This window comes from Rhinoraja longicauda, chromosome 4 (assembly GCF_053455715.1).
Source record: "Rhinoraja longicauda isolate Sanriku21f chromosome 4, sRhiLon1.1, whole genome shotgun sequence".
In the NCBI taxonomy this organism is placed as follows: Eukaryota; Metazoa; Chordata; class Chondrichthyes; order Rajiformes; family Arhynchobatidae; genus Rhinoraja; species Rhinoraja longicauda.
Window position 1 is genome coordinate 68,163,740 of NC_135956.1, and position 11,349 is coordinate 68,175,088.

At 47.3% G+C, this 11,349-nt stretch overlaps 1 pseudogene; it reads right to left on the bottom strand.

Moving 5' to 3' along the window:
• Window positions 1-6,563: 6,563 nt before the first annotated feature.
• LOC144592826 (actin, non-muscle 6.2 pseudogene) lies at window positions 6,564-7,430 on the bottom strand (annotated as a pseudogene).
• Window positions 7,431-11,349: the final 3,919 nt, after the last annotated feature.

An 11,349-nucleotide genomic window follows, 5' to 3' on the forward strand; every position in this document is an offset into this window, starting at 1 on the left:
TCCCTTCCTACACAATGACATGTAGCTGACCGGCAATGTAAACAATAATCCCGAGAGATTTGACAGGTATATTGAGATAAGGTGGCTTGGGAAAGAATAGGTCTCCTTAAAGATCAGCATGGCTGTCGTAATGTAGAACGAGAGATGAGGGAGATTAAATAAATTCTGATTTTACTGAGAAGATCATTGAAGCTAAATTAAGGCATAGGAGTTGTGATGAGTTCGATCAGATATGAATTATCTGTGAGGAAGTATTGACGGTTTTCAAACATATTGAGGTGAACATTTCCCCAGCGCCTGACAAGTACATCCTCGTACCTTGGGAAGTTAGGGTGGAAATTGTGGAGGTTCCTGTAGAGATATTTGCATCATCGTTAGCCACAGATGAAGTTCCAGAAAACTGGAGGGTGGTTGACACTGTACCTTAATTTTAGAATGGCAGTAAGGATAAAGTAGGAACTACAGGCCGGTGAGCCTGACATCAATGGAGGATAGGATTTTAGAGGGAATTCTGAGAGAAAGGATCTACAAGCACTTGCCATAGGTATGGACCGACAAGGGTTAATTAATTCAGTGAGAAGAAGGGCCTCGACCCGAAACCTCACCCATTCCTTCTCTCCAGAGATGCTGGCTGACCCACTGAGTTACTCCAGCAATTTGTGATACCTCGGGTTAATTAACTTGGCTTTGTGTATGGGAAATCATATCTCACTGATCTGATACAGTTTATTGAAGAGGTCACCAAGAGGATTGATGAGGGCATTGTTTAGTTTAGTTTAGTTTAGAGATACAAAACTAAACAAAGCAATTGTGTATATGGACCAAGGCGAGGCCTTTGATAATGTCCTGTGTTGTAAGCCAGTAGAGAAGGTTAGATCACATGATCTCGCCTTGTACTCGCTGGAATTTAGAAGACTGAGGGGGGATCTTATAGAAACATATAAAATTCTTAAGGGGTTGGAGAGGCTAGATGCGGGAAGATTGTTCCCGATGTTGGGGGAGTCCAGAACCAGGGGTCACAGCTTAAGGATAAGGGGGAAGTCTTTTAGGACCGAGATGAGAAAACATTTCTTCACACAGAGAGTGGTGAGTCTGTGGAATTCTCTGCCACAGAAGGTAGTTGAGGCCAGTTCATTGGCGATATTTAAGAGGAAGTTAGATGTGGCCCTTTTTGCTAAAGGGATCAGGGGGTATGGATAGAAGGCAGGTACAGGCTACTGAGCTGGATGATCAGCCATGATCATATTGAATGGCAGTGCAGGCTCGAAGGGCAGAATGGCCTACTCCTGCACCTATATTCTATGTTTCTATGTTTCTATGAAATCCAAGGCAAGTTACCTAATTGACTGAAATTTGACTTGGAAGAAGAACTCAAAATGCAGTTGTGAAGGGTTGTTTTTCAATTGGAGGCTTTGACTACAGAAGCAGACATAATTACCAATTTCAAAAGTTATTTGGACTACCATATGGATAGGAAGGGTTTAGCGGGCTGTGGGCCAAATGTAGGAAAATGGGACAAGCCCACAATGCCAACTCAGTCAGCATGGATAAACGTAGAACAGACCATCACAGAACAGGCCATTCAGCCTACAATGCATGTGCCGACTCAGTCAGCATGAATCAACCAGACCAGCACAGCCCAGCACAGCCCAGCACAGCCCAGCACAGACCAGCACAGACCAGCACAGACCAGCACAGACCAGCACAGAAAAATGTCTGAGCCGAACATGATGCCAAGTTAAACGTATCTCTTCTGCCTGCATATAATCCATACCCCTTCATTCTCTGCATATCCATGTGCCTATCGACAAGCCTCTTAAACATCACTATCTTGTCTGCCTCCAGTGCCCACCACCCTCACCAGCACGATCCAGGCACACACCACCGGTAAAATATATTGCCCTGCACATTTCCTTTAAATTTTTTCCCTCTTATTTAAAACCTATGGCCATCTAATATTTGACATTTTCACCCTGGGCAACAAGGTTCTGATTTGTCTACCCCATGTGTGCCTCTCATAATCGTACAAACATCCATCAGGTCACCCCCTCGGCCACTGACGCTGCAGAAAGGGCCTGTTTCCCTGTTCCATGACTATGAATCTTATTCGGCTCTTCAGCACACCCAGACCATATTAGTTATCAGGCACCCATCTACACTATTTGCTCAACACTCAGTCCGCAGCCTTGTATGTTGGAGTGTTTCACTCATCAAATTAAGAAGTGCAAGTGCCTTCCCCCAATAGGCTCTGCAGGAAATGCGACACCATTTCAGCAGCTCAGTGCTGGCTCTTGGTTTCTACAAGTTTGGCAGCATTACAGGCGCCAGCTCTGGGAGCAAACTGAGAAGATCCAACAAGCAAGATCCTTTCCCCAGCACCACACTGTAAACTGGAACACCTGGCTGAAAAGTATGGCAGAAGTAGGCCCATTAAATGCAGCATAGAAAAAAATGGCAGTCCATTTGCCTCCAGAAATAAAGTTTGATAAAATCCAACATTGTGTAGGCTGATCCAGAAGATTAAGATGCACAGGGTTAATAGTGACTTGCCATATGAATTCAGTACTAGCATACTGAAAGAAGACAGAGGGTTGTGGTGTGAGGACAATATTCAGGCTGTGACCAGTGGAGTTCGGCAGAGATCTGTGCTGGGACTTCTGCTGTTTGTGATATATATAAATGACTTGGACGTAAACATATATGGATTGGTTAGTAAGTTTGCAGATGACACCAAGATAGCTGGGGTTGCGGGCTGTGAGAAAGGCTTTCAAAGTATACAACGGGATATAGATCAGCTGCAGAAATGGACAGAGACATGGCAGATGGAGTTTAATGTGAGCAAGTGTGAAGTGTTGCTCTTTGGGAGGTCAAATGTAAGGGGAAAATATCGAAAGAATGGCATGACAATTAACAGCATTGATGTTCAGACAGATCTTTGGAAAGGATGAAGTGAATGTTTATCAGATTGTTGCCTGGATTAGGAGATATTAGCTCCAGGGAGAGGTTAGACAGACTTGGATTGTTTTCTCCGGAATGTGGGGGATGCAGGGAGACCTGATAGAAGATTAAAATTATAAGAGGCATGGATAGGGTAGACAGTCAGAACCTTTTTCCCCAATATGGAAAAATAACATACTATAGTGTATAGCTTTAAGGTGAAAGGGGCAAACTTTAATGGAGATGTGCATGGCAAGTATTTTACACAGAGACCGATGAGTGCCTGGAATGTGTGGCTGGTGGTTGAAGCAGATACGTAGGTGCCATTCGAAAAATGATGGTCTTGGCACCATGGGCAGCACAGACATTGTGGGCCAAAGGTCCTATTCTTGGGCTGTACTGTTCTGTGTTCTATATTCTAGATGCCACCGTGTTCCTCCAGCAGTCTGCTTTCTGCTCGCTAAATATATAATTCATTTCTCTCGGTTAAATAAGTGATCTGCAGAGCTCTGAAGAAAGGGGAAACTGGACTAATTAGTGAGAATCTCACCTGAAGAATCTATTGTCATGTGGCTCAGCAAAGTGGGTCATTAGAGTCATACTGCACAGGAACAGGCCCTTTGATTAAACACATTACACTGACCAATCTGGGAGTCTTATTTGTCTGTGTTGACCCATATCCCTCCAAAGATTTCCTATTCATCTACCAGTCCAAATATCTTACAATTATACCCACATCTACCACATCCTCTAATAGCTTGTTCCATGTACCCACCACCCCATGTGAAAAAGGTTGTCCCTCAGGTCCATTTTAAATCTTTCCCCGCTCATGTTAAATCTATGCCCCTAAAAAAAAGTCCCAGACTTGCCTTATACTCAAGCCCTCCAGTCTGGCAACATCCTCATGAAAATTTTCTGCCCACTTTCCAGTTTAATGACATATTTCCTAGTCAAGTCAAGTTTATTTGTCACATACACATACACGATGTGCAGTGAAATGAAAGTGGCAATGCCTGCAGATTGTGCAAAAAAAGAATTACAGTTACAGCATATAAATTAAAGTTAATACAGAAAACACAAAATTTAGTCCCTGGAGTTATAATAGTTAACAGTCCTGATGGCCTGTGGGAAGAAACTCCGTCTCACCCTCTCCGTTTTCACAGCATGACAGCGGAGGCGTTTGCCTGACTGTAGCAGCTGGAACAGTCTGTTGCTGGGGTGGCAGGGGTCCCTCATAATCTTGCTTGCTCTCGATCCACACCTCCTGATGTATAGGTCCTGCAGGGGGGCGAGTGTAATTCCCATGGTGCGTTCTGCCGAACGCACTACTCTCTGCAGGGCCTTCCTGTCCTGGGCAGAGCTGTTCCCAAACCAGACCGTGATGTTGCCGGACAGGATGCTCTCTACAGCCCCAGAGTAGAAGCATTGAAGGATCCTCAGAGACACTCTGAATTTCCTCAGCTGTCTAAGGTGGTAAAGGCGCTGCTTTGCCTTACCCACCAGTGCGGCAATGTGCGTTGCCCATGTCAGATCCTCTTTGATACGGACTCTCAGGTATTTAAAGCTGCCCACCCTATCCACAGTAGACCCATTTATCTCCAGTGGCGTGTACGTCCTGGGATGTTTAGCCCTTCTAAAGTCCACAATCAGCTCCTTAGTTTTTGTGACATTCAAGAGGAGGCTATTGTCCTGACACCAGAGTGCCAGATCAGCCACCTCCTCCCGGTAGGCCTTCTCATCGTTGTCGGAGATCCTGCCCACCACCACAGTGTCATCAGCAAACTTGATGATGGAGTTTGAGCTGAACCTGGCCACACAGTCATGTGTGTACAGGGAGTACAGTAGGGGGCTAAGGACCCAACCCTGGGGGGATCCTATGTTCAGGGTGAGGGGGCTAGATGTGTGTTCCCCCATCCTGACCACATGGGGCCTGGCGGTGAGAAAGTCCAGGACCCAGGCACACAGAGGAGTGCTAAGCCTCAGTTCCAGCAGCTTCTCAGCCAGTCTGGTGGGGACTATGGTATTGAAAGCTGAACTAAAGTCAATGAACAGCATCCTCACATAGCCCCCCCTCTGGCTGTCCAGATGAGAGAGAGCGGTGTGCAGAACCTGGGAGACCGCATCATCCATGGACCAGTTCGGACGGTATGCGAACTGTAGTGGGTCCATGTTGCGAGGAAGGAGGGCACAAATGTGCTTCTTGATTAGTCTTTCGAAGCATTTCCTGACAACCGAGGTGAGGGCCACCGGTCAGTAGTCATTAAAACAAGCTGGAGAGGCATTCTTTGGCACCGGTACAATAATGGATCATTTGAAGCATGCAGGGACCACGGACTTTGCCAAGGAGAGGTTAAATATTGTGGCGAGCACTGGAGCAAGCTGAGTATCACAAGACTTTAGTACTCGCCCAGCTATACCATCTGGGCCTCCAGCTTTCCTCGTGTTCACACGGGCCAGAGCCCTCCTCACATCGTGCTCGGACACCGAGAATGTGTGCACATCCCCGGCGGTGGATCCCCCTCCAGCCTCGCTAACCAGCGCCCTGTCGGTGTTGTCTACAGCTGGGATATCCGCACTACACACAAGTGTGATGGTTTGAACACTCAAAGGCAATTGTTCTAACTTGGTGCGAGAGTCTGAAATGGCTTTTCTTCAGCACCAAGGTTTTAAAGGAAATTGGAATCACGGTAGAGTAGGTAGTGCATATTGCATTGTTCTTCAGGGACAGAGATGGGTCACTGCCAGGCAAATTAAAACCATGAAATGCCAGTGCTGGTGCTGTGTACTTCAGTACAATGGCTCCGGAACAACCCTAGCAATACCAAAAGACTCATCCATCTCCTGCTGAAAATGTAGACGGGAGCTAGGTTTAACGGCTGCAGTTGTGGACAAGATTGTCTCCAGATGCATTCCAATGCAGCAACTGGAAGGTTTGACATGTGGGAGTGTCTGCTCCCAATGCTTCACTGCCAGGTTTGATAATGGTTTGGTGAAGACCATACATGACAAACCTCTTCTGAAAGAGGAAGTGAAGAGATGGAATCAACTTCTGTCACAGCATAGAAACTCAAATACTACACGAGGTAAATATTGGCTAGCACTTTTATTGGGCAGCTTGCAGCCCAGCGTTATGAACATTGACTTCTACAACTTTAGATAGTTCCTCTGTCCCTCTCTTCCTCTCCCCCTTCCCAGTTTTCCCTCTATCTTCCTGTCTCCACCTATATCCTTCCTTTGTCCCGTCCCCTTGACATCAGTCTGAAGAAGGGTCTCGACCCGAAACGTCACCCATTCCTTCTCTCCTGAGATGCTGCCTGACCTGCTGAGTTACTCCAGCCATTTGTGAATAAATACCTTCGATTTGTACCAGCATCTGCAGTTATTTTCTTACACTTATTGAAAAAGTTAGTCAATTTGACAATTGCAAGGTCAACTGCACCTGAGAGCTTGACAGAGACATTGACAGCTCAATCAACAATGCACATTTACCCATTTCAGGAGCGATGCTTGAAATTCGGATCTTAAGGGTTGAGGAAGTCTCCAAGGGCATCAGGGGCTGGGAAAGTTATGGAATGTGCAATAATCTAAAAGGCAGGGTTTGCAGGAGGGACAAATGGGTGGACAGATGTTCACACCGAGTGCACATGACCCAGGGCCATTAGAAGCACTTGCGATGGACAATGGAGGGACCAGACTCATCATACTCCTGCTTACTGATCCACATTTGCTGGAAGGTGGAGAGAGAAGCCAGGATGGAACCTCCGATCCACACTGAATACTTCCTCTCTGGTGGAGCAATGATCTTAATCTTCATGGAGCCAAGGCTGTGATTTCCTTCTGCACCCGGTCAGCGATCCCTGGGAACATGGTGGTTCCACCAGTTAGGACAATGTTGGCGTACAGATCCTTCCTGATGTCCACATCACACTTCATGATGTTTTTATGACAGGTCTCATGGACCCCAGTAGATTCCATCCCAATGATGGATGGTTGGAAGAGGGTTTCTGGGCACCTGAAACGCTCGTTGCCAATGGTGATAACTTGGCCATCAGGGAGCTCGTAGCTCTTCTCCAAGGATGAGGAGGAGCTGGCCGTCTGCATCTCAGATTCGAAATCCAGGGCCACATAGGAGAGCTTCTCCTTGATGTCACGGCTCCCTCTCGGCCGTGGTTGTGAAGGAGTACCCACGCTCGGTCAGGATCTTCATCATGTAGTCAGTGAGATCCCGACCAGCCAGGTCCAGACGCAGGATGGCGTGTGGCAAGGCGTAGCCTTCGTAGATGGGCACAGTGTGACTTACACCGTCCCCAGAGTCCATCACAATGCCAGTGGTGCGGCCAGAGGCATACAAGGACAGCACAGCTTGAATGGCAACGTACATGGCTGGGGTGTTGAAGGTCTCAAACATGATCTGGGTCATCTTCTCCCGGTTGACTTTGGGATTGAGTGGAGCCTCTGTGAGGAGGACAGGGTGCTCCTCTGGGGCCACTCGCAGCTCGTTGTAGAAGGTGTGGTGCCAGACCTGTCAAAGTACCTGTTCTTGTGCTGTTCTGTTCAATGTTCTCTGTCCAGCGAAAAGCTTTATTTTGCATGCGGTCTAAACAGATCAGATATACGATACATAAATACAATTTAGTGAAACTCAAGTACAATAGGTAGAGTAAAAGGGAAGATATAGTGCAGTATATAATAGAAAGTAGGTGCAGGAGTAGGCCTTTCGGCCCTTCGTGCCTGCACCACCATTCAATATGATCATGGCTGATCATAATTCTCAGCATTGCTGCGCATAAATTTAATAGGCAATGTTCAAAGTCTACAATGGGGGAGAGGTGAATCGGGCATTACGATAAATTATGGAAGGATCACTCAGAAGCCTGATAACAGAGGGGGAAAAGCTGTGGATATGTCTGTGCAACTGAGATGGTGTAGCCATTCCAGAAACCTGGTTAAGATTGACAGCTTAACGTTCCAGGGTACAGATCCTTCAGGGGAGATAGATGTGGGGTAAAAGAGTAGGAGATGTTGCCTTATTGATTGAGGATGTTACTACAGTGGTCAGCGATGACATTACTGATGGTTTGTCCAGTGAGGCTATACGGGTGGAGCTAAGGAACAAAAAAAAGGAATGATTACATTGTTGGAGGTGCACTGCAGGCCCACAAATAGTCAACAGGAATTAAAAGAGCAAATATGCCAGGAGATTGCAGGCAGCTGCAGGACTACTGAAATTGTCATAATAAGGGATTTTAACTTTCCCAATATTGACTGGGAATTTCACAGTGGAAAAAGTTTAGATGGAGCAGAATTTGTCAGGAAAGTTTCCTCAGGCAATATGTAGAGGCCCATAAATGGGAGAGGGCAACGCTTGATCAATTCTTAGGGAATTGGGAGGGGCAAACACACAAAGCGTTCGTGAACGAGCCTTTTGGGACCAGTGACCATTGTTCGATTAGGTTTAAGATAGTTATGGATAGAGGCAGGGCCGGAACACAAGTCAAAATTCTGAATTTGGCAAGGCCAACTTCGAAGGGTATTAGACAGGAACTCGTTCAAGTTGATTGGAGAAGGTTGTTTGAAGGAAAAGGAAAGCTGGAAAGCGGGATGTTTAAGCGGGATGTTTTTAAAAAATGTGCAGGAGCGGAGATAACAACTGGAACCTCTGCACTCGCACAAGACCAAAATATTCACTGTCAAATCTCTGGGATTTCAGTCGAAGTCCATGGCAGGTGGCATCTCGCAGTCTCATTCCTTTCAGAGATTCAAAGTGGTTGCGATGCAGGGGGGGGGGGGGGGGGGGGGGGGGGAGGTGCCCAGCAAGAGTTAGAGACAGCATGGTGAATGGGATTAGGTAATAATCAATGCAAGGCAGGCTCAATGGGAGTGGCGGGGAGGTGGGAAGGAAATGACAAGTTTGGGCACAGAGGCTCCTACAGCAGAGATGGGGATCTTATCGAAACGTATAAGATTATTAAGGGGTTGGACACGTTAGAGGCAGGAAATATGTTCCCAATGTTGGGGGAGTCCAGAACCAGGGGCCACAGTTTAAGAATAAGGGGTAAGCCATTTAGTACGGAGATGAGGAAAAACTTTTTCAGTCAGAGAGTTGTGAATCTGTGGAATTCTCTGCCTCAGAAGGCAGTGGAGGCCAATTCTCTGAATGCATTCAAGAGAGATCTAGATAGAGCTCTTAAGGATAGCAGAGTGAGGGGGTATGGGGAGAAGGCAGGAACGGGGTACTGATTGAGAATGATCAGCCACGATCACATTGAATGGCGGTGCTGGCTCAAGGGGCCGAATGGCCTACTTCTGCACCTATTGTCTATTGTCTATTGAGTTAACACAAAGCATGGAGTTCCCAGTAAGAGAAGTCAGAACTCAGGTGTGGTCAGGTTTCCCTCCAGCCTCCCTGAACACAACCAGCTCAGCTCTCCAGAGACTCCAATCTCCCATTTCTACAAGGGGGAGAGAAAGGGGACTCTGACTCAGATGACAGCACACACTGATTGACACCTACATGGCACAAACACCAAGAGAGAGGCTGCAACTGAACAGAACAAACCAGGACATGAGGAAGGAGGGGTATCCAGCAGAAAACAGCTGGAGGACTCACCTGGTGTCGAGGCCATCCCACGATGGAGGGGAACACAGCCCTGGGGGTGTCATCCCCTGCAAACCAGCCTTGCACATCCTGGAGCCATTGTCCACCACCCATCCCCTGCACAGCCAGCCTTGCAATTCCTGGAGCCATTGTCCACCACCCATCCCCTGCAAAGCCAGCCTTGCACATCCTGGAGCCATTGTCCACCACCAGCACGGCAATATCCTCTTCAGCCTTGGTTTACAGTGAGTGGGGAGTGACTGAAAAAGAAAAAAAAAACGTTAACCCCAAGACACAACTCAGAGCACAGACCCAAACTACATCAGCGCATACTAAAGTAAACCTCACCTCATTTATTTGTGTAAATTCCTAATTAGAGATTCCCACTAAATCCCGTTGCTCATGAGTTAGCCCAGAACCATTACTTGCACATTAAGCCACATGTTGTCGACCTCCCCGTGGTGAGCCCTGTCAACTGACCTCAGTCAGGCGAACGACAACAAACAGAGACAGCAAAAGCAGAAGCAGCTTCATAACTTCTGCCGCCTCCATCGCAAGAAGAAGAAGCCACAATCACTGCCTGTCACAGAGAGCTGACTCAATTCCACTCCTTTTGCAAGAGACGAACTCTGCTGACTCCGACTTCCTTTATATGGTGCCCAGTCCTTCTCTGTACTGCCCAAGGACTGCCAGCCATGAGGATCAGCAGGATTCAGTTCAGTTTATTGTCACGTGTGCCGAGGTGCAGTGAAAAGCTTTTGTTGCGTTCTAACCAGTGAGCAGATAGACAATACAAGGGGGCCTTCAACCAGAGCTGCACCTGGAATGTCAGTCATTTATCGGTTATTTTATCCAACAGCAACTCTCTGACTAACACATTTTTCCACTTTCCATTCTGATTTTAATGATAATGTCTGTTCAAAAACTACTATTCAATTAAACTATGGAAGTGTATGCCTATCTTTCTTTCTTTCATTCTTTTTCTCTCTCTCTATCTCTCTCCCTCCACTTTCCTCCAACTCTCTCCACCTGAGGCCCTATCCCAGGTGTTGTTTCCATTGGTCGTACGCCAGCTTCTTCTGTTTTGCGGGTGGAATTTGACAAAGCCACCAGTCTGAACATGGCATTCACATTCCACTGCAGCACAGATACATACACGCACACTGCTCATTAAACCTCCAAAAACCTTCTTGAAGTAACAGCAACATGCCAGCTGCATTTCTCATTTGCCTGCTGCATGTGCAGACGTGATTTCACTGAACAAGATAAGGCCTCTCAGGTCCATCAAAATTGCTCATCCTCACACCGTTTAAAAAAAATGTTCAGCACCACCTGACCATTTTAGGTTTATCTACTGAATTCTACTTATTTCCTCCACAAAATGTAAACATCTATAAATGGGAAGTGTGGCAAGTCCAGAAGCGGGTGAGTGTTGAAGACAGAGTTTATTTGCATGGGCAAAAACCCCGTAACAAACGCAATACTCACAACTGTAGACAACCAACGAATACGTCCTTACTGGACGGAGTTCAACACTAGACTAACTCGGCTCTCCCGCGCTGGCCCACCTCGTGACATCGTTAGCCAATCCGAGGGTTCGAACTCTCAGCCAATCCCTATGTCCCTACATGACCCCCCCCAGAACCCTCGGTACGGTACCTAACGGGCAGCCGGACCGCCCGGCCTGAACGGGTACAGGGAGGGGAGGCCGGTACCCCCGGCGACGAGGGAGGCGGGGAGGGCCCTGCAGGTGGAGGCGATGGGAGCAACGCTGGGAGGGGGAGGTAGGGAGGGCCCTACAGGTGGAGGCGATG